This window comes from Rhinolophus sinicus, linkage group LG04 (genome assembly GCF_036562045.2).
Source record: "Rhinolophus sinicus isolate RSC01 linkage group LG04, ASM3656204v1, whole genome shotgun sequence".
Lineage (NCBI taxonomy): Eukaryota > Metazoa > Chordata > Mammalia > Chiroptera > Rhinolophidae > Rhinolophus > Rhinolophus sinicus.
This window is the reverse complement of record NC_133754.1, coordinates 25,427,762-25,452,808: the sequence shown is the minus strand read 5'-3', so window position 1 is coordinate 25,452,808 and position 25,047 is coordinate 25,427,762. Positions and strand designations below refer to the sequence as shown.

General features: G+C 34.7%; 1 protein-coding gene across 15 annotated transcripts in view; it reads left to right on the top strand.

Moving 5' to 3' along the window:
* Positions 1 to 25,047, top strand: part of KLF12 (KLF transcription factor 12) — a 511,365-nt gene that overhangs the window by 107,066 nt on the left and 379,252 nt on the right. Inside the window, exon 2 of one of the 15 annotated variants that reach the window (XM_074329359.1) lies at positions 5,216 to 5,303. The exons of the other annotated variants lie outside the window; for them this stretch is intronic. The gene's annotated coding sequence lies outside the window, so the exon portion shown is untranslated. The remainder of the gene's footprint in view (positions 1 to 5,215; positions 5,304 to 25,047) is intronic. 15 annotated transcript variants of the gene reach the window in all.

Genomic DNA, 25,047 nt, shown 5'->3' with positions numbered 1-25,047 from the left:
TGGTCGTAATGATGTGTAACTGTCACTTGCCACAGTGCCTTGTCCATGGAAGTAGCCAGAGGCTGCCCCGTGGCTGTTATTTTCAATTACTGGGGACCTGGCCAGAGTTGACAAGGGGCAACTTTGCGCGTCCACCCTGGCCGGGAAGCCCGCCTAGCCGGCCTGGGAGCTACTTCTTGCCTTAGGAGCTGGCTTCGAGGACTCGGACTTGACCTCTGCGACTAGAGTTGGTGTTCTCGTTAGATGTTCCCCTACGGGGAGAAGCAATCCTGCTTTTGTTCGGTAGAGAACTGCCTACTAGAACTTTGAAAACTTTTATCTTTGGGGAAAAGGGTGGGGTGCACTCAACAGTTCTGTTTCGAAGTATGTTGGAGGCAAAGGCTTGGAAAAAGTACCAATTCCTTTGTTATATGCCCTGCAGCTTCCCAACCCTCTTCACCCTGCGCTTTGAGTTTTGCATACTTTAATAGTAATAGCCTTAATTCAGCTGATAAAAGCTGACCGTGTTGAATTAAAGAGTATTAGTACAACGGAATGTGTAATCTGGATAAACAGTTTGTGTGGCTAATATTGTCAGATCTCTAATTTAACTGTACAGATGGTTTAAGTATGGTTCTATATGGATTGTTTTAAGCAATTCCACTGGCTAATAGAATTCTCGACGGAGCATTCGGATGTTTTATTTTGAATCAGCTTTAATATTGTCTCAGTTTCCCTATAACACCAGGGAGATGAGCAGCTCTATTTACATTTAGTGCTTGTGCATCTAGTTGCTTCGGTAGACATCTGCCAATCAAATATGCGTCATTGTGCAAATGTATCTAGCCTCCTGCTTGCCCTTTTCTTACTGGAGGATAGAGTTGTTTAGATAAGTAAATACTTTGAAATAAATTTGGTGGCTTTTTACAGGCAGCAGCTTGTGGTGGGGATGGGAGTGGTCGCTTTGAAGAGTAGGTGTGTCTCTTAAGAAATGCTCTTTGCAATTGACATTTAATAAAAACAGTAATTCCACCCTCCCCAAGCCTCGTTGTGCTGTGTGCAGACCTCATTCAAATGTTGTTTGCATTTTTCAAAACCACATAGAAATTGGTTATGATAAAGGGGTATACTTTTAGGCTAGAAAATGTTGAACTGTAGAAGCTTAGTAGAAATTGGATGTTGGAAGACAAACATTTCAGTTGCATAAGTTATATATATCTTTATCCCTGCAACCTGGTCAATCTGAGACTACAAGGAGTATATTAAGCTTCTTTGAGTTGGGGAGATTGTAATTTGAGCATACAAGAATTGGCAGAAATTTGTAACGTATTTAGAAAAGGTTTATTCTATCTTCTAATCCATTACTCTTATGCAGTATACTCAAGCTGGTAAAATTTAGAATGTTTTCACATAAAATTTTCATAATTTATGAACTAAAACTCTAATTAATGTAGTTGTGTCCAGTAAACAAAACATTCCTGAGGGTGTTTCTGTTTATTTTTGAAGTGCCTCAGTTATTTATTGCTTAATAATACATATTTAACAGAAACTTGCATCAGCTAAACTTTATTTTGGAATGCTTTGTATTGCTGTTTATTGAATGAAAATTGTTGTGCTAATGAGCTCTTAGTATTTTTTTCTCCAGAAAGTTCCTTTTCTCAACAACTGAATGTCACTTGGGAGAAAACTGGTCCTGGTATAGCATTTGAGACCTTGACTTTAGCAACTCTTGGCTGGTGGTTGTTTACTACAGCTGCAGCCTCTGTGTGTACAGAAAGGGAAGGGGCTGCAAACACTGGTGTGCTCACTCTCTCCTGGCCAAGGGGAAAACAAATCAGGATGCTCCATGGTCATTCCTAAGAGCATGCATCAGGCATGTAATAGTGAGTGTTCTGGTCGATTAAAAATATGTATGTTCCTCGGGGATTACTTCCTGGCCTTCCGTGAAAGGTAAACATGGACTTCAACAGATGAAGAGTGAATTTTAGATGTGTCACGAAGTAGGCTGTTAACAACTTAATGAAATAATTTGGTCTGAAATATAGGGTTTGTTTTTGTTTTTGTTTTTTTTATCTGCAGAGACACGGAAGTCCTGAGTCCTGTAGGTCTATAGTGAGGGGATTGTGAACTCAAGCCAGTGTTGGTTAATCTAGTACTGAGTAACCTTATTAGTGAGGGGATATTGTTAAATGGTTGAATATATAAAGGTCCTGGACATTTTCACCACTGTACAAAATGGAAAATGTGGAATTTCATATTTATGCAAATTAACAGTAGAATACTCATTAAAATAGGGGTGTCAAATGGTTTCTTTTCTTTATATTGTGAAACAGTTTTAGAGTGTCACATTCGTAAATCTAGAAGTAGATGATTTGTGTATTAATGCAAAATAATTGTATTTTACAAAATTAGAAATGGAACCAACTCTTTTGGAAAAGTTACTTACTTTTTAGGTAAATACGTTTCCCAATTTTTACTTCCATGTTGATTAATGAACAAGAGCTGAAAATCCCAAAGTAGTTTCATTCAGAATGGACACCGTGGTTATCTTTATCTTTTAGAAAACAACTTTCATTTTTGTAAATAATTCCTAAAATAGATTTCAGTTGCTTACCTCTTATCATTTACGTTTTGAAAATACCCTATGCTGTGAGTACAAAATATCTACATTTTTGCCCAATATGCATTTATTTTTGTTTTTCAAATTCATATTTATGTTTTTCAGCCTACAAGTTATACACAGCTTTCAGTCTTAAGTATGTACAAAATGTAAGGGTAAAAATATTAAAATTAAATCACTGGTAACACCCTATAACCACAGCCTTAACTCATCTGCCACAACCACCGCTCCCAAAATCAAAATGCAAGTAAACAGATGGGCCTTGCTCCGTGCCCAGAAGGTCAGCAGCCCTAGGCTCTGTGAGACCTGCTTGGTTTCTAGATCCCAGGCCTGTCCAGAGGACTGTGTGACTTCAGCTGGCCAGAATTCATTTTCAGGGCCCAGCCAGCCACACCCCATGTGATGTCAGCTTTTGAGTTTTGTGGTCAAGAACACATGCTGTGGATTAAATGGTTACTTTGTCTATATATTCTCAGTAATTATGTTACAAAAGGACTTTTTGGTTTTGGGTGTTTATTGTCATAAAAGTGGCTACTTGAGTAGTCATATTACTCCATAAAAATTTGTTTTGGTCTGGCAGTAGATTACAGGATAGTCACTCATAGAATTCTGCTCTGGTATGGTCTTTCTTCCTGTCTTTTTTTTTGCACTTCAAGTTTTTGCACTTCAAGTCGAACTTTTATTTTGTTACTAATTTCGTGGTGTGTATTTTAAAATATTTATTAGTGTACTAATTGGACTAGTCCAAACAATATTGCTCTTTAGGTACAGATGGACCAGCAGAAAGCCCTTGCTGCTGTATTGCTGCATTGAAGGTGAGAAGGAAAATAGTGCGAGAGCTTTGGGGTAGTTTACCTACCCACACCAGAGGCTATAGAAGCTGCCACTATTACTGGTTGCTGGCGTAGACACCCAGGAATTATGTTGCAAGTGCTACATTCACCATGCTTATCAGTATACAGTAGTACCCCCGATCTGCCGGGATATGTTCCAGTACCCCAGTGGATTCCTGAAACTGTGGATCCTTTGGAACACTATGTGTATGTAGTACGTGTTTGTTTTCCTATACATGCATGTCTTTTCACTTAAAGGGAAGCACTTTATGGCTTCTCTTTGGCATATCCAAATTACCAGCATCACTGCCCTTGTGCTTTGGGGCCATTATTAAAAAATAAGGGTTTCTTGACCACAAGTCCTGTGTTACTGTGACAGTGGATCCAATAACCCAGAAGCCTACTCAGTGACTAACAGGGGAGCCAGTACAGTGTGGATTCGCTAGACTAAGGGATGAGTCAGGTCCTGGGCGGGATTACGGAACTGGATTTCTTGAGATTTCATTATGTTATTCAGAACGGCGTGCAATTTAAAACATGAATTGTTTATTTCTGGGATTGTCCATGTAATGTTTTCAGATGGCGGATGACCTTCAGTACTGAAACTTTGGAAATCAGAACCTTTGGTAAAGGGAAACTACTGTGAGGGCTTTTCACAATAACTTGTAGCGTGATGTGTATGTACATACTATATACACACATATATTTACACACATATATTTACTGTTTATATATGTATTAATATATATGTATGTGTGCATCTATGCCTATTTAATGCTGATGTGTTTTTGTATTATTTATCTATATTGGTACGTACCCCCCACACCGTATACATTCTGACCAAAAATTAATAGTAAAAAGCCCCCCACACTTGTATAAAAAGGGGAAAAACACACAGACTCTTTTTTCACATTCGGTTTAGTAATACTATTCTTGCTTTATTTTTGAGATTAACAAGCAAACTCATAATAAAACATGGAAACAGCTCTGCCCCAAAGAAAACAAACCAATAAACCTAAATGGCAACCAAGATAGATTACTGTAAAAAGTGAAATAACTGTAAAGAAAACCAGCATACGTTTTATAATTAGGTGTCTGCGAAGACGGTGCATCCTGGGATCAGGACTGATTGAAGTGGCAGAAGTATCTGAGTTTGAGTTCGTACTCTTCTTGCTTACTAACTCGGGGTGGCCTTGGTCAAATTTCTTAACTTCTCCTAGTCAGTAAAATGGGAAGAATAATACGTAGTTTACAGGGCTGTGGTGGGGGTAAAATGAGATAATGTGGGTAAAAATCTCTTTGTAAAACTGTCAAGTGTTGGTGTGGCAACTGATTGGACAGGAAAACCCTCCCGCCCTACTCCCTACCCCCTGCCCTAAAAGGGATGAACTTTGCAACCTCTCAAAGTGAGCATATAAATTACACTTAACGGAGAAGGAGAAGGAATTTCCGAGTGTGGGTAGAAAACTTCTGCCTGTCAGAGGTCATGAATTCCATTCCTGTCTCACTAGAGATTTGCTCTATGACCTTGAGAAAGTCACTGTTAAGAAGTTTCTATGTGGCTGGTATAAAAGTTGCTATTAACATATAATGCAGGTGAAGTATCTGAGCTTTTCAAAATAAAAATACGTGAAAATACAGTTCCGGTGATCATTTACAGAAAATAAAGATCAACAATGATTATTGAGAGATTTATAAACCTCTAGGCTACTTCTTTAATGAGTCAAGTGAAACTTATATGAACTGGTCATTAAAAATGCCCTCAATTTTTTTTTTTTTATAGAATCTTTAAATTTGTGCTGTTGTACTACAATTTAGAACAGTCTATTGAACTGCGAATCCCTAGTTAAGACAAGATTCTGTTGATTAAGGTATGTCTCATTTGTGGCTTAGAGTCTATTGGTTAGACTCAAACATTGTTTGCAACACAACACATGCACAGTAAAGAAAAGCAGGTCATGGAGATATTAAATGGGTATTTGTAAATTTATTGAATACGTTTTATTTATATGTACACATTTTCTGTCATGTACAGTTCTCAGATTTCCCTAAAATCTGAGAAGATGAAGAACAATATTAATTTCATAATGTCTTCTGAGCCACGTTTTCTCCAGTTAAGAAACAAAAAATGTTTTTTTCACTCTAAAGAATCTTTAAACACTCGATTCTTGCAAGAGCAAAGAACAAATTCAAACCAGCTCATCAATATAATTCATTTTAGACTCTTTCATATCTTATATACACCTTGCCTAACTCTTCTTCGTGTTGCAACAATCACTGTAAACGTTTCTTTCCTTGCGACTTACTTATCATCGCTTGCTTTAAGACTATGCTAGATTCCAGTCTGTATCTATGGCCCCATAGCTCATGATATTCCTTCTGGTGTCAGTTGCTTCTTGACTTGCCTTGTTCCCTCCCAATAATGAGCCCCTTGAGAGCAGAAAATGAGTCTTATTATTATAGTTACTTTCCTGGCTTCCAACACAGTTCTTACTATAGTGACTGGTTATACAGTGCTAAAATACTTACTGAAAGAACAAATTCAGGAGTACAGTCCATGTGACAATCCTTTGAGTATCATGGTAATTTCCTACCTAAGTCTTTTCCTCTCTAGCTAGATATTTTCAACCTTCTTAGCCATTCCCCAATTCACTACAATTTCCTGAAAAGGTTTATCATCTTGCAAAATCAAACCTTGTAGTGGAGTCAAATAGTACTGGATCCGAAACCCCAAACTAGCCCTTTTTTAGCTGTCTAACTGGGCAAGTTAATTCTCCAAGCCTCAGTTTACTCATTGGTAATAAAAGAAAAACAAGAACAAATTAGGTCAACATTGCAGAATTATTCTGAGGATTCAAACTGTGGTAATACCTGTAAAGCATCCAGTATATAAAAATTTGCACATACTCAGTGCTTCGTATCTTATCCTGTTCCAGGATATTGATGCCTCCTTTAAAAGCAGTGCTTCAGAATGAATAGTAGCAAGCACATAAAATAGCTGCTCTTTATTGTACAGCTACTATAATACAGCAGTTAGGCACTGTGCTTTTCATGTGTTAGCTTACTGATATGTACTCTTTAGTAGACAGGTGTGTGTAGTTGACTTTCAAATAACTGAGACCCCTAACGTACCTTTAACACACTGAATTTTGACTTAGATTTTTTAGCTATTGTGTGATGGGTACTCTTCACCAAGTAACACGGCCCGCCTTGTGACTTTGCCACTTTTGAAAAAATATTTGAAAATTTTACTGCTTTTTGCCTTTCTATAACAAAATGAATAGAAGAAAAGGAAAATGAAAGTGCTACTTTTAGTTATGAGAAACAGTATATTATCTTGATTTACAATTGAAACAAAGAAATCATTCGGTATGTTGTGAAGTGGTGAATCTTTATTCAAAATGCTTAATGGAGTTAAGCTAGTAACTTGTAACTTGTAAAAAATAAGATTGCACAACATATAAAAATGCTGTACATCTGTTTTTAATGACTATTTAATAGATTGTGTGTAATTACAGATTTTATAATTTTTCTTCTGTCTCTGGGAATGGGTCTCCTTAAAAACGTAAATCTGGTCCCTTGACTTACACATATTTGAGTTTTGAATGAGTTTTCAGGAGTGCATTATGTATATATATATATATATATATATATATATATATATATACATATATATTTATATGTATATACACACACACACATATACATATATATGTATATATAGAGAAAGACTCCCTCTATTAAATAGTATTTATTGCACACAAATATATGATATCATGGTTTCTAAGTTATAGATATAGAAACTTATGTTCACCTCAGTAATGCCATTATGGTTAATAGCCAGTGAGCTTTAAAGCAGAGGTTTAAATGCTGGAAAGCCTTTGAACTTTCAGCTGTGTTACTCTTACCTCCCTCCAGCTTTAAATAGTCTTATTATAGAGTGCAAAAAAAATGGGAATATTGTACAAATAAATATGTGCTTATAGGCTGTATTATTAATAGATTATATTGACATACTACAATTACTAGGATACATTGACTAGAGAGAGTATTTACTTCCGTACAGACACAGTTCTGTATTTCCTGATAGATGTATTATAGTAAATTATGTGACCTAATCCAAAGAATTTTAGAAGGCAGTTGCTACAGGTTGTTCCATAGTGGTAATAGTAGACCAGTATATTCTGGCCTGTGTGCATTGTGCTATTTAATAAAGCTGTTAAAGTCAGAGGCATAAGGAAAGTAATAGAAAACATTTATATAAAAATTTTGTGTATCCATTTGACTAATACTTATTTAGCTTCTACCACGCATCTGGAATCGTATACGAAAATGGGTAGGCCATCGTTATTAATAAGCTGAAAGTAGAGGAGGCAAGACTTATGTAGAAAATTGTAATACAAAGTAATTTGTGATAAATGGGCCAAGTGTTATAAGTTGCTACACAAAATGCATAGGAAAAAAAGTGCTTCTATACAAAAGACCAAAGGTTTCATGGTTGTAGTGGATATGTTGCAAAAATCCTTCCTGGAAAAAGTTTACTCTTTATAAAAAAGCAAAGTAAACCTTCAAGAGGAAGAAAGCAAATTAAAAAGATATTTTGGCAATTGTGGTGATTTCACGCCTCCTTTTCTGTTATCTTTTAGAGATGATGGCTTTATGGTGTTTTGGTAAACTATCATTTGCTATGTCACACAAAAATTTTCTTTTCCAAAAATAGATCCTGAGATGTACTTGGTCAGTAGAGCATGTAGTGTGTTACAAGTTTAGGGAAGGTTTCTTTGGGAAAAGTGAAAATAATAGTGATTGATTAATAAAGTTTTACAAATACGCTTTATGTGATGCTATCTACTGAAATTTTTTTTCGTATTGCTGAAGAGATTGGATGGATGATACTGTATTTATAAATGATGGGACTTTTACCCACCACCAAAATTCTTTGAATTATAAGAGGTTTTTGTTTGTTTGTTTGTTTGTTTGTTTGTTTTAATGGAAGAACAATGGAAGGAAAAACTTGAAAACTGATCAGTTTTACGGAGTCAATTGTAGTTTATCAGAGGTGTTGCTTGAAGGGATGTTTAGAAAGAAGCTGTACATTAATGTGGTTGGATATTTAAAGAATGACATCCTCTGGAATATGCATTAGCTTTTCTCCTTTATGTATATATAGGATACTTAAGCAACACAAAATATTTCAAAATATTTTATTTTGAGAGATTGTATAACAAGGAAGAAATGAACTCTTGGCAAGTCTATAAAGAACGTTGATGGAATTCTTATTGTGCACTGAGCACTCTATTGAGTGTATTGGGACTAGAACACGGCTCTAGGCTAAAGCAGTTGTGTTTTATTTATAAATAGCCTGGTAATTAAGACAGTTTAGAATACTTAAGTATGGGCTGGCAAAATATTATTGCTTATTGCTTGGTGGTTTACAGGGGGGATTTAGTTTCATCTTGACAATCCAGTAAGGTAGATTGGACATGTTACCATTTTATTGAGGATATTAAAATTGAGTGAAGGTGGCCAAGTCAAATCTAGAACCTTGATTTCCAACACCGGTGAACTAATTTTTTTCCCCATCTCATTCCTCTGTTCTCTTCCTAAAACGTTGGGTTTAGTTAGTCCGAATAAGCCAAAAATTTGAAAGTTCACATTGCACAAGAGAGGTGCCACCGTCTACTGTCTAGTTCATATTCAGTGAATATTGGATGAATTCTTATCTCTTTTCAAGTGCACTTCAAAAGGGCGTTTAACAAACCCCATGTATATCAGCCTGGAGATATCAACCTAATCAGTCCTAGAAGAGTGTATAATTAGAGCCATGTAATTTTTTTTCCTGTTTTAGGAAAATTAGGGAGATGTTTCATTTCTTACGGTGTTCCAGGGCTTGTGCTAGATGCTGAGAATAGAAAGGTAAATAAAACATGGGCTTTGTCTTAAGGTATAGGCAGATCACAGAAGAAGCACCACAGCTAAGCCCAAAGTAGGGCTATACTAGTGTATTCTGCTTTGGTTTATTTTCTTCATTTAGATCTTTATGTACCGAAACATAATGGCCTAGATATTTTTAGATTTATGTGTTAGTCTGTTTTAAGTACTCTTAATCTTATCAGAAAAGCTTTTTCCATGTAAGCATGCAATTTTCTAATTTTTTCTCTCTTTCAAAAATTGTATATTGCACATTTATTGTACTTGGAATATGTATGATACATTTTAAAGGCATAGTCTCTTTTACTGTTTATGACCAACTCAAAGCCAGGTATTTATATTTTCTTTTTGAAGATCTAACTGACTTGATTGAACGATTCATGATGGGGCAGCATCCCATCGAGCAACTAGAAGGGCAGTCTGATTTATGATATTTAAATGTGAATTTATTATTGTGCTTAGTTTTTCAAAGGAACTAAGGAAATAAACTTTGTTTTGCAGAAGCTCACTTATTGCATAATATTTGCAAATACATCTCTGGTAAATGTAGGTACACGTGCATGGAGAATTTAAACTTCCATTTTTTAGTGAACCCTTTTCTCTCTTTTTTACTTAGCTCCCATTCTTCCTCTAGCCAACAAGAGCATTCTATTCTCCCATAATCCATGTTATCAGAACTACTATGTATCCTTTTATAATTTTCTTCGTATCAGAAGTATTATTAACACACATGCATACAAGTTTTTTTTGAGACAACTGCTTACCAAAATGGGATTATTTTCTGGAAACTATTTTCAACGTTTTTTGTTTGTTTGGTTTTTTTTTTCATTCAATACTGCCTAAGGGAAATACTTCCACCCAGTTGCTGCAGCTCTAATCCATTTAAAAACAAACAAACAAAACTGTTGCATAGTATTTCAAAGTACAGTTATCTCATAGTCTAACCATTAACTTATTGATTGGTAATACTTTGTTTCCAGTTTTTGCCACTAAAACTGATAGTGTCATAAATGTTTTCATATCTATAGTCTGATGACCTATGAGATAAATTCCCAGGGTGGGATTACTGTTTCAAAATTTTGTCACATTGCTTTGAAAAATAAAAAGACTGTAATACTTCATGTCTTTACCAGCAATTTTAGGCAGTAACTCTTTCCCTGAAGCTCCATCAGCAATAGTTGACACTTTTCCAGTATGATTGTTGTGTGGTGGTACCTTATTGTTACTTTAAATTAGTATTTCCCATCTGATATCGACCTTGAACATCTCTTTTCCTATGTTTGTAGGTTAATTAGAATTGTTCTTCCAAGAACTGCTCTTGTCATATTCTTTGTCCATTTTTCTGCTAGATGGTTGTCCTTTTTTGGGAGTTCTTTATGTATTACAGCTATTAACTATTTTTTGACATCTCATTACAATATTTTTTTTCCAAAACTAAACTTTTATTTGTTATAGAAGTATCTTTTGATATTAGTATTTTAAATTTTTATATAATTGCTTCGTTCTCTTTGGTGTTTCTCTTTTCTTTAAGATTTTCTTCATTGATAAAAAAAGACATGTGATCTCCTACATTTAGATTTAATTTTTGTTTCCACTTTGGTCCTATCTTTGGTCCATTTGGAATTTTTAGTTGTGTGTGGTATAAGAGAGGCGTCCACTTTTATTTACTTTCAGATACACAGCTAGTCCATTATATCAGCACCATTTTTAAGGTAATATATCCTTTTCGCAGTAAATATAAATTCTACAATTGTCATAGCTTATATTCTCATATATTCTATGATGGTCCCAGATTTTTTTCTTTTTCAAATACTTTTCTTAGATATTTTTAGACATGTAACTAAAGTTCAAATTTAATGAATGTTCTATCCATCATCTCACCTTCCCTGGGCAAAAAAAAAGCACAAAAACCCTCTTGTGATTTTAATTGGAATTGCATTAAGTTATATATAATCTATGGACAATTAACATTTTAATGTTATTTTTAGTGTATTATACCATCCCAGTTTAGGTTTGTAGATATCTTTGTATTTGCTCATCTTATTTTTTATACCTCAAAAAGATTTTAATACTTTATTTGTAATGGTTGTTTCATCTTTAATTTAGTTCTAAGTACTTTACAGGTTTTTGGCTATCTTATATTTATTGAGCTAATATGATTTTTTTTTTTTTTTTAGTCCATTGACATAGTGAATTAATTGCATTGATTGATTTTTGAATGTCGTATCAGACTTCCATTGCTTGTATAAGTCTACTTGGTCTTAATGTATTATATATAGTTGTATTTGTTTCCTAATACTTTGTTAAGAAGTTTTTTTTTTTTTTTTTTTTTTTAAATCTATGTTCACAGAGACTAGGGGTATGTAATTTTTCTTCTTGTAATGTCTTTATCTGATTTTACTTTCAGGGTATTCTTAGCCGGCTAAAGTGACATGGGAAATGTTATGTCCTCTTATGTTTTTTGGAATACTTCATGTAGAATTGATATTATTTCTTCTTTAGTAGTATGAGAATTCACCAGAGAATACATCTATGTTTAGAGCCTTTTTTTTTCTTTTTTTTTTTTTGTAGGAAAGTTTTAAACTGTAAATTCAGCTTATTTGATATACATAGGATTATTCAGATTCTATATTCAGTTTTGAATGAACCTTCGTAGTTTGTGTTTTTGAAGGAATTTGACTTTTTCATCTACATTATAAAATTTATTGGAATAAAGTTGTTCATATTCCCCTGTTCTTTTAATGTTTGTAGGATCTGAACTATAACTCTTTTTCTGATGTTGGTGATTTGTAACTTTTTCTGTTTTTTTTCTTGATTAGTGTGGTTAGAGGTTTATCAATTTTATTGATGTTTTGAATGAACCAGCTTTTGGTTTCCTTTATTTCTTTTCTCTTATGTCTATTGAGATAATATGATTTTACTTTTTTCTAATTCCTTGAATCCTGATCTTTATTATTATCTGTCTTCTGTTTGTTACAGGTTTAATTCATTCTTCTAGTTTCTTAAGATGGAAGCTTAGAAGATTGATTTGAAACATTTCTTATGTAAGGATGTAATTTTTACTGTAAATTTTACTTTGAGCACTGCTCTTTTTAAAAATATTTTCTAATCCATTGTGATTTCTTTGACCTTGGATTATTTAGAATTATGTTAATATTCAAATACTTGGGAATTTTGCATATGTATTTCTTATATTGGTTTCAAGTTTAATTCCATGGTTTTCATAGGATGTATGATTTTGATTGTTGAAAACATTGCTGAGATTTGTTTTATTGCTCAGGATATGGTCTATATTAGTGAATGTTAGGTATACAATTAAAAACACCATATTCTGCCATTGGTGGGTGGAGCCTGCTACAAATGTCAATTAGGACTATTTTCTATAAATGTCAGTTAGCCAAGTTGGTTAATAATGTTCTTCAAGTCATCTATATTGTTAAGTGATTATTTTGTCTCTTTATTCTGTCCGTTTTTGGGAGATGAGGGTTTAAGTGTTTAAATACAATTGTGAGTTAGTCTCTCTTTTCAGTTCTATCAGTTTTCACTTTATATATTTTGAAGTTCTGTTATTAGGTACATATTCTCTTAGGATTGTTATGTTTCCTTGACTAATCGACTCCTTTATCATCATGTTAATATCCTCCTTTTCCCCTTATAGACACATACGATTGGATGCTACTTTTTAAAATCCAATCTTATTGTCTCCAAATTTTTTATTTGGCATGCTTTGATTGTTTATATTAAATATTTTTATATGATTGCATTTCTAGCTACTAACTTGCTATTTGTTTTCTATTTGTCTCACGTATTCTTTGCTGTTATTTTCCTATTTCTTACCCTCTTTGGACTTGATTATTTTTCAGTATTTAATTTTATCTCCACTATTGGTTTCTTCATTATATCTCTTTGTTTTACATTTTTAGTGGTTACTCTAGGAATTACAATAGACATCATTAACTTTTTACAGTCTATCTTCAAATGATACTATGCCACTTCTTTTTGATGTCAGAATCTTAAAACAATGTAATGCTCCTTTCCCTCTCCCAATGTTTATGCTATTTTCCTAATACATTTTACTTACACGTGTTATAAACCATCCTTTTCCTAGTCACTGTTTTTGCTTTAAAGAGTCAATTACCTTTAATAGGGGTTACAAATCAGAAAAGACGTGTTTTTTGTATTTACTGATGTTTTCTCTAGTTCCAGAGTTCTTTATTTCTCTGTTCTAAATTTCTATCTAGTATCATATTACTTTTGCTTAAAGAAATTTCTTCAATATTTCCTGTAGTGCAGGTCTGCTGGCAGTGACTTTTCTCAACTTTTGCTTGTCTGAAAAAGTCTATTTGCCTTTGTTTCTGAAATACTTTGGCTGAGTTTTGAATTCTAGGTTGACAGTTTTCTCCCCATTTAAAGATGTTGCTGTATACTTTAGTTTACACAGTTTCTGAAGTGATGTCTTTTGGCATTCTGATCTTTGTGACTCCATATGTACTGTTTCTCTTTTTCTCTAGCTACCTTCAGGATTTTTTCTTTAACCTTTGGTGTTCAGCAGATATGCAAAGGTGTTTTCACTTGTGATTATTCTGCTTGGGGTTCTCTAAGCCTCTTTGATCTTTACTGTTCTTCCCAATTTTTCATAAGTTTACATCCATTATCTTTTAAAATATTTCTTCTGCCTCCTTTCCTCCATCTGGACTATTTGGATAGGCACATTAGTCTGCTTGATATTGTCCCATAGGTTTTGGATACTCTGCAACCTGCCCCTCTCCATTACATTTTCAGTCTGAATACTGTCTATTGAGCTGTCTTCAAGTTTTTCTAATTCTCTGTATTGTGTCCAGTCTTTTATAAGCTCAATTAAAGAATTCTTCAACTTTAATATAAAGTTATTTGTCTAGCATTTGATATTACTTTTTAAAAATTTCCACCTCTGCTGAATTTTTGTTTATGTTATGTTGTCTGTTTTTCTTTAGCTTCTTTTAAATTTTAATCACAATTATTTTAAAGTCTCTATTTGATAGTTTCAACATCTCTGCCATCTTGGGGTCTGGTTATGTTGCTAGTTTGAGCCTTTGACAATGGGTAACTTTTTGCATTGTTTATGTGTCTTGTAATTTTTGATCAACTGCATGACATTATATATAAAAGAACAGTAGAGACTGAGGTAGATAATTATTGTGCTAAGAAATGGACACCTCTTATTCTGCAAGGTGTTAGTGTCTGTGGAGGAGAGAGATGAATCAATATGGTTAGTAAATGTGCTGAGTTATTGATTTGTTGTTGCTGTTGAACTGTCACACCACTAGAGACTTCACATTTTTTTCCAGGAATGCATTGCTTTTACCTTGAGACTTCTGTGAGACTTGGAGTCCCACAAAGTTTTTCTTCTCAGTGTTCTTGCTTACCCTCAACTTGCACCCAGCCCTGAACTCCAGTGACACAAGGGACCTCCTTCTGTGCTTTTGCCTTTGTCCCAGTCTGGGTGGACTTGTGGATGGGTGAGTGGGTGGGATCTTAATTCCCCTACATCAGCTGCTGTCTTAGGCAGATCTGGCGTACTTAAGCCTGAATTGAAAATTTGTCAGCAAGCCTCTCCCTTCTTCTCGTGTTAGCCAAATTCTGCTCTGTATCAGTGGCAGGCTTTTACTCCAGTGAGTTTCCTAGCAGTATGGCCAACCTCTTTTTTGTATCACTTCAGAATTCTGGGCCTGAGTGAGTTTCCTGCCTTGCCCCAGGAGCAGAGGCATTTTACCTAGTGTTCAGTGAAGGGTCAGGTGTGTGAGATTTTTCTCTCTCACCCAGCAGCTGCTATTATTTGAACCTGGGGAGAAGGGGAGGCAGAAGGTCTGTGTCTCCTGCTCCCTCTGCTCGCCTCCTCTCCTAGTAGCGGATACCTTCTCTTCCGCTTGCAGCAGTCCATCTTTGCCTGGATAAAGCAGGGGTATTTACTGTCCCTTGTCCCTGTGGTGGATGTCTTTTGCTTCATTTAATAGTAGAGTCTGGGAGGTTAGCTTACCCCTCCCTGCATGTCAGCATTTCCAAAGGGGGCTCTCTTTGGTTTCCTGTTCTGTTTCCAGTCTTTTGTCTTAGCACTTGGAGGAGTCTTGTGCAGAAGAGCAGGTGAGTGGCTGTGGAGTGTCCTCGCATCAGGAGCTTCCTCGGATACTGTGGTTTTATTAGCCTGCATTCAGCTTTTAAAAATTTGTTAAAATTTTAGTGTTTTTTTCTTTTTCTTTTTAATCTGCTTAAAAATTAAAACAAAAAAACAAAAAAACAATTATTGCGGTAAAAAACGCCTAACAAAAATTACTCTCTTAATTATTTTTAAACCTGCAGCTTCGTAATGTCAATTCTATTTACATTGTGTAACAGATTGCAAACTTTTTCATCTTGCAAGATTGAAACTAGACCCATTGAATGGCACCTCTCCATTTCCCCCTCCCCTGAGCCTCTGGCAACCACCATTCTGCTTTCTCTTTCTTTCTTCTTTTTTTTTTTTTTAAACAGGATTTTTTGTTGTTTTAAATTTTTTATTGGGGAATATTGGGGAGCAGTGTGTTTCTCCAGGACCCATTAGTTCTAAGTCATCAGCTCCAAGTCAAGTTGTTGTCCTTCAATTTAGCTGTGGAGGGCACAGTTCAGCTCCAAGTCCAGTCGTTGTTTTCAATCATTAGTTGCAAGGGGTGCAGCCCTCCATCCCATGCGGGAATTGAACCGGTAAACTTGTTAAGAGCTCGTGCTCTAACCAACTGAGCCATCCGGCTGCCCCTGCTTTCTCTTTCTTATCTGCTTTTATGACTCCTCACTCTTCTTCCATTATCATGGCCAAAGGCAATGTCCTATTTCTCTGTGAAGGGCCTTGTTACCCATTGGAACCTAGATCACCTGGTTGCCTTATGAATTAAACTGTTTAGTTTCAAAAAAATTATGATTTTATAGGGTATTCATCTTACATAAGTATTTTCTTTCTGTAGCTGTTTAAATGAGCTTAAATTGATTTCCTTTTCCTTTTTTTTGAAATACCAATTGAATTTTGTATTTTTTAAATCATCTACTGATAAGTCATCTTTTTTTCTACTTTAGGTGACTGTTATAAAGCATTGTATCAGAAGATTTGTTAATAATTTATTACTTTTAAGAAATTTTAAATTACAGTTGATATTCAATATTACTTTATATATAATCCATTATATATAATCCAGCCATTTCATCCCCCCCCACACACACGCACACCCTTGCCTGTGACAACTGCCAGTCTGGTATCTTTTATAACAGTGATCTCTGTATCTCCCCATTTGCTTTACAGGCTTTAAAATTTTTTAAGTTTCAAGTATACAGCGTAGGTTAGACATTTATATAATTTATGAAGTGATTCCCTTGATTAGCCTGGTACCCACCTGGCACCATACATAGTTATGACAATATTACTGACTATATTCCGTATGTTGTACTTTCCATCCCTGTGACTATTTTGTAACTACCTATTTGTACTTATTAATCCCTTTACCTTTTTTACTCTGCCCTCCAACCCCCGCTCCCATCTGGTAACTATGAGTTTGCACTGTATGTGTGAGTCTGTTTCTGTTCTTGTTGTTGTTGTTTAGATTCCACATATAAGTGAGATCACATCGTATTTGTCTTTCTGACTTATTTCACTTAGCATAATACCCTCTAGGTCCATCCATACTGTCGCAGATGGTAAGATTTCATTTTTTATGGCTGAATAAAATTCCATTGTATATATGTACCACATCTTTATCCAGTTGTCTATTGATGGGCACTTAGGTTGCTTCCTTATCTTGGCTATTGTAAATAGTGCTACAGTGAACATAGAGGTGCATATATCTTTTTGAATTAGTGTTTTTGATAATTATTGTATAACTTTGCTTGATTCCATTTGATAAACGAATGATATTTAGGAAATAGACATCTGTAGTCACACGTAGGCTTGGTTTGTAATATTTTTCTTGGTGTTGAATCAGAGTTTTGTATAAACATTTGGATGGACACATAAATTAATTTAGAAAATATTCATGTCTTTTCATGAGCTTAATTGGAACTCTCCCTTAAAGGCTAATACTCAGATGTGAACCATCGGTCATGATTTTTGTTGTCCCCCCCACCCCCAGCCCCAGTGGTATATGAATAAACTTTTTTTCCAATTTCTTGTCTGTATTTGTCCATTAAAGTTTTTAGCTTCTTTTTAGATCAAGTTTTGGCTGGGAAGTTGCCTGTTTCCTTTTTTAGAAAAATACTTTTCATTGAAACATAACGTTGTATTTGTTTTAGATTTGCAACATAATGATTTGATGTAATAGTTCAAAATGATTACCACAATAAGTTTAGGTAGCAACCATCATCACACAAAGTTAAAATTGTTTCTTTTCTTGTGATGAGAACTATTAAGATTAACTCCCTTAGCAACTTTCATATATATAATACATTATTGTAGTCACCATACATTAAATGCCCAGGAATTATAACGAAATTCTTACCTTTTTACCACTTTGATCCATTTTGTCCACCCTCACATTCTTGCCTATGGCAACTGCCAATCTAGTATCTATAGCTATGATCTCTGTATCTCCCCATTTGCTTTTTTGGCTTTTAAATTTGTTGTCTCGAGATAACATGTAGTATTCTCTAATACCGTAGTTACATTTCTACCATAACTAACACATATGCAACTTCTTTCTTATTCCTAATATTGTCTTTTTTTACTCATTTTTCTTAAATGTTCCACAAGTTGTCTTGCTATTTTATTATTTTTTTTTAGTAAAAGGGCTTTTGGATATTTTTATTATTTTTCCTCTGTTTTTTCCTTGTTTTCTTTAATGACTTTTGAGTCAAGGTTTTCTAGGAATATGTTATTAAATTTCTGAGTATTAATTACTTTAGGTCTTTAATTTTGTACTTACATTGCAATTGTGATTTATATTCAGAAAGCATAATTTGTAAATCTAATTTTTAAATGACTGTGACTTTTTTATACCTAAGCATACGGTTTATTTTTACCATTGTTGTACAGATATTTGAATAAAGTATCTTCTCTGTTGAGGAATGTGATATTCTGTTCTTCATCTCTTAAACTGAGTTTATTGATTTGTTTTAAATTAAATTATTTTATGTTCTAACATATTTTCTGTTAAATTTGGTTAATTCAAAAAGTTGTGTATTCTGTATTCTAATCATATTTTGTATCTATTAAATTTTTAAAATTTATTTTTTATTTCAAAATTGCAAAATATAAATAACACATCTTTTTTTTTTTTAAATTTATTTATTTATTTATTTATTTTAAGTGTGTTTTTCCAGGACCCATCACCTCTAAGTCAAATAGTTGTTTCAGTCTAGCTGTGGAGGGTGCAGCTCACAGTGGCCCATGTGAGGTTCCAACCAGCAACCTTGTTAAGAACATTGCTCTCTAACCAACTGAGCTAACCGGAGGCCCCCAGTAACATAAAATGTACCATCTTAACTACTTTTCAATGTGTAGTTCAGTAGTGTTAAGTATATACACATTGTAGTGCCACAGATCTCCAGAACCTTTCCATCTTGTAAAACTGAAACTCCATTAAACTTGCCATTCCCTTCACCCCATGGCCTGGCAACCACCATGCTACTTTTCTGTGCTTTGAGATGGACTGTTTTAGACAACTCATATAAGTAGAATCATATATTGTTGCCTTTTTGTGTCTGGCTTATTTCACTTAGCATAATGTCCTCAAAGTTCAGCCATGTTGTAGCAGGTGTCAAGACTTGCTTCATTTTTTAATGCTGAATAATGTTACATTGTATCTACATACCACGTGAACATGGGTGTACAGATGTCTTTGGAGTTTCTGCTTTAAATTCTTTTGAGTATGTAACAGAAAATAGAATTGCTGTGTATTGCAGTAATTCTGTGTTTAATTTTTTGAGAAATTGCTATACTGTTTGGTACAGCACCTGCCCCATTTTGCATTCCCACCAGCAATGCTCAAGGGTTCCAGTTTCTCTACATACTGGCTAATTCTTATTATTTTGTGGATTAAAAAAAAAAAAAGTAGCCATTCTAATGAGTGTTGAAATATCATCTCGTGATTTTGATTTGCATTTTCCTATTTTCCTAATAATTAGTGATGTTGAGTATCTTTTCACGTGCTTATTAGTCATTTGTATATCTTCTTTGGAAAAATGTCTATTCAAGTCCTTGGCCGATTTATTTATTTTTTTTAAGTGGCATTTTGGTTGCTACTGTTGTAGTAGTTCTTTATATATTCTGGATATCAGATATGATTAGCAAATATTTTCTCCCATTCTGTGGAATGCCTTTTCACTCCGTTGATGGTGTCCTTTGATACACAAAATTTTTTAATTTTTCTTTAGTCCAGTTTACCTATTTTTTTCTTTTGTTACCTATAATTTTGGCATCATGTCCAATAACTTATTGCCAAATCCACTATCATGGAGCATTTTTCCTGTGTTTTATTGTTTTATGTCTGTTTATTGTTTAGTTCATAATACTCCATGACTCTTTTTAAAGTTATTCTTTTTTGGATTGAATTTTTTTTTTAATTAAACTTGTTCTAGACTGATACTAATATTGTCATTCCTATTTTTTCTTTTTGAGGAAGAGTTTGAAAGTACCTGGCTTTACTAATCCACTTATTCTGTCATTCACATTCCCTTTTTAATTTGTTTTAAGTTTGTTTTTTAATACATGTAGTTTTTTCAGTATCTAGTTTGTTTTTTTATTACCTTTGTGTTATAATAGTCACATTTAACATAACAACTGTGCCTATTTTTTTATTATAATTTTTTTAGTCATTTCTTCTTCATAGTTTTCCTCATTTCTGTGAATTTTACCATATTGATATTTATTTCCTTTTATTTCCTGTGTGACTGTCACCAATTTGGAAGAGATAGTGCACTATGCCTTTTGACTAATGGTCAATATTCCTTCCCCAGCATCATGTTTATAGCCATCATTAGCACATATAGTGCTGATATATGAGGAAGAAAAGCACAATGAAGACAATTTTGACAAAACAATGTGCAATGTACTACCATCACTAGAACATTTTAGTAACAAATATACAAATCTCTGATGTCTACAATATGAAGGGACCCCTTTCAGATGTAATGCCTTTGGTTGGATATAGCTTTCTGTGGTAAGAATAGGAAAAATAGATTTTTCACTATATCTTATAGTAAGGTCACTGCTATTTTTCATATATTCTCCTTTATGAGTTTTAATTTTCTTGGTGCTGTGGTGTGGTGGGTTACAAGGGATGTTTTATTCTAAGAATATGAGTCTGTGGATACATTGTACTGATAACACTAGAGGTTTCTTCTATATTAACAGGAGTTCATTGATCAATTAATAATACAAACCTGGGACAGAAAAATTAGCTGCAATTACAATTTAAAGAAGTTTTAAAATTCTTATCCAAATTTCTAACCCTGATTTGAAAATCAGCAATTTTTGATCTACATATGGTTAAACTATTTTCTGAAAAGTTTTGCTGTCAAATCTTTTTTTTTGGCTGTCAAATCTTAAACTGTTTACTGGGAATAATCACAGTCATGGAAATGAACTCACTCTCATTGAGTATTTATAATGGTGCATGGGATTGTGTTTAGATCCTGTCTTAGTTTGTTTGGGCTGCTGTAACAAAATGCCACAGACTGGGTGGCTTACACAACAAAAGTTTATTTTCTCACATTTCTGGAAACTAGAAGTTCCCAGATCAAGGTCCAGTAGGGTTGGTTCCTGGTGAGGTCTTCTTTCCTGGCCCGCAGATGGTTGCCTTTTTGCTGTGTCCTCCCTAACATGGCAGAGAGAGTGAGCGAGCTGCAGGGTCCCCTTCTTATAAGGGCAGAACATTGTTGGATTAGAGCATACCCTTATGACCTCCTTTCCTTTATTACTTCCTTAGGGGCCCTACCTCCAAATAGTCACATTGGGGGTTATGTCTCCAAGACCGACATTTTGGGCGGGCACAGACATTTAGTCCATAGGAGATTCAAAGCATACATTCTTGAGAAATCAGCCTTTAATCCTTGATTAAATTTCCTATTAGAAATAGTTTGACTTTCTACCATTCAAGTAAAATTACACATGCTATTAAAGCATTCATGGCCATATATAAAGAATTTAAAGAGATGGAAACCTCTTCCAGATAAAGGCTTTGCAAAATTACTGTCTGAATCAAGAGTGTTGATTTATGAGTAAGGATATATATAACTCTGGGCTTTTTTTCCTAAGAGTAAAATTATCTCCAAAGATATGTTATTGGCTACTGTGTACAGCAATTCTTAGGGCTCAGCAAGAAAATGCTGTTTACACTTCTGGCTATGCCTCAGTGGATGCTTGTCAAACAGGACATTAACAAAGAAGGGAAGGAAATAAGGGCGCTACTTTTTTCCATTTTTCCTCTATTTTGAGGTTCATCTAGAGGATAAATTTATTTCATGTGGATATAAGGCAAGAAAAATGAACACATTTATGGAATGCACTATGCAGTGGGTTGTAGGGTGGCTCTCAAAAAGATATGTTCATGTCTGAATCTCTAGAATGTGATTATTACCATATTTGGAAAAAGGGTCATTGCAGATGTAATTAAGTAAAGGATCTTGAGATCATCCTGGATCACCTGGGTGGGACCTAAATCCAATGAAAGCAACATGAAGATGGAAAGATTGGAGTCTCCACTGCTGCGGAGTGACAAGCCAAGGAACACCAAGATATGCTGGCAGCCCCCGAAGCGGGAAGAGGCAGGGAATGGAGTCTCTCCTCGAGCCTTATAAGGGAGGGGGCCCTACTATCTCTTGAGTTTGGACTTCTGGTCTCCAGAACTGTGAGAGAGTAATTTGTGTTAGCCTCCAAGTTTGTAGTCCTTTGTTAGAGCAGCCACAGGAAACCATTGCCAGTCAGTGTGGGGAAGGCATTCTGCTAACTGCTAGGGATGCACAGCTGAGCAAGACAAGGTCTTTGCTGTCAGGAATTCAGATTTGGTTTTGAAAAGTAAACATATAAATATTACAATAAATTGTGTAATAAAAGTTTGTAAAGAGTATTCTGAAAGCGTTGAAAGGTGCAGCTAACTTTGTTCATTTGGAGGGGTTGGAAGATTCACTGAGGAAGACACTTTTGATCTGAATTTGAATGAGGAGTAAGAGTACTGGAAGAAAGGGGCTGCAGGGTTAGAGTGAGGGGAAATGGGTGTGAAATTACACATTCTGCTCCTTGAACTCCCACCTGTGATGTGAGCACCCCATCTAAGTCTCAGTATGTTCAAGTGTTAAGAGTAGAGCAGTTTTCTGAAGTCACATTGTCATCTTGAGGCTGTCATATCGCACACTCTAGTAGTCTGTCTCCATGGTAAATATAAAAGATATTTAAAAAAATTACCCTCTGCCCATGCTTCGTCACTTAGTCTGGCTCAGACCTGTGACAGTTTAGTGTGTAGTATGAAGTCAGTGGTCCACGTATGAGGCCACAGTTATAAAGAACTATTGATACTCTGTGATTGGGGGGTCAGCAGACTTTTGCATAAAGGGCCGGAAAGGGAATATTTTAGATTTTGCAGGCTTCATAAGGTGTGTGGGGATGTGTGTGCATGTGTGTGTGTATATATATATTTATATAGAGAGGGTGCCAAAAAAATGTATACACATTTTAAGAAAGGAAAACTATTAAAATTGTAACACTCAATATATACCAATAATAAAAGATGAATACAAGTCACGTTTGACTTCTGCAATTACAAGCGGTGCTCAAAGTGGTTACCATCACTGATTATGGCGAACTACTGCTTGAGCACATTGACAAAAGTATCTACTTGTATACATTTTTTGGCACCCTCAGTGTATATGTTTTCAAACACAGATACACACACACACACGCACACACACACACACACACACACACACAGTGCCAAAAACTTGTATACACATTTTAAGAAAGGAAATCTGTATTAAAATTGTAATACTCAATATATACTGAAACAAAAGATTAATACAAGTCATGTGTATACATTTTTTTTTTGAACCCATGGTGTATATATATATATTTACAACCCTTTAAAATGTTTATATTTTACAACCCTGAAAAATGTAAAAGCTATCCTTGGAGAGCAGGCCTTATAAAAACAGGCCATGGGCTCTGTAGTGTGCTGACCCTATTCCGTAATATGATGATATGTTAAATTAGGGATCCCTCTTTCTTTTGAAAGAAGAGTTAAGTATTCTATTAAGAACAGATTAAATATGAATAACTTCATGACTTAAAATCTGAGCCAAGGTATTATTGATTAAAATATATGGCTTTCTAATCTTAAATACATATTGAACACATTTACAAATCACCAGAAAAGTGCTTAAGTTTTCTTTAACTTCTTTGCCTTTTTTATAAATGGAACTTAAAAAACATGTATTTCAAAAATCCAAAAAGAAATATGAAGCATGCCATCTTGATGATTTCTCTAATAATATCACTTTAAAAGACTACATTTTTAGGTTAGTAACTAATAACACTTTAAGAACACCATTCTTTTTTTGTTGGCACAGATGTTTCTTTATGCGAGATGTTGTATTGTACTTTTAAAGACATTGCAAAGAAAATTGTGTTCTTTAGGGTGAATGATTAATTGGACATTTCAGACCATCTTGTGAAAGAGCTTTACTATTAGATTGTCTTCTCTTCAATCATGGCTCCTGCAATGTCTCAAAGTGATTGTAGCTTTGGAAATTGTCAATAAATTGTTTTAGGATTATTTTCAATTTTCCTTATGTATGCTGGTATAGGTATCTCAAAGATGACTTACTTTTGGTTCCTTCAAAACAGTGACAAAGGAAGTATTACAAAAACTTTACACCGAACTTCAAATGAAAAGAATATTAAGGATATTTCAAAGGATGTCTTACCAATCAAACTTTCATATTATATAGTACAGTTTCCATGTGTTCTTTTTTCCCCCCACTGAATACATAGAGTTCAATTGAATCAATAAAATTTGCTAAGGCAAAAGGTAATTTTGCAAAGAAATTATATTTTAGAAGTCAATCTCAAATACAGAATTAGAATACTTAGTAGTTAGTCTTTTCTGCTTCATGTGTTACCTATATCCTATTTCTAGATACAAGCCCCTGAATTCTTTCACTAAGACTCACTCTCCTTATTGTAGCCACATCTCTCACTCCACTAACCTTTCAAAGGAAAATCCCAAGTCAGTTCAGTTTAATTCAGACCAACTGTGATATGGTTGGTGAAATCTGGCAAAAATAATTAGAAGCCTGTTTCTTCCAGGGCCAGTTTAGTTTCTTACCTCCACTACTTATTTGTAAAGTGGGAATAATATCTATTTAGCATTTGTGGAGAGGATTACAGAAGCTGTGTGCAAAGCATCATCACTGTGCTTGGCACAGAGCATGCCCAGTAGATCGTGGCAGGTGTTACTAGATACTGTTCCTACTCTCTCATGTAGAAATAAAGACAGAACACACTGAAGAACTTCTAAAGGTAAGGTGTGATAAGAACTGTAATCCTTGGAGTAGAGGGAATGTAATAGTAATTGCTTCTAGAGGTCCTCAGAATGCTGTGTAAGGGATGGCCTGTGAACCACACATTGTTGGGTGGGTTGCTTTTGAATGGGTGGAGGGAGAGGAAAGGGCTGTCCAGACACAGGAAGCAGCTTGAGC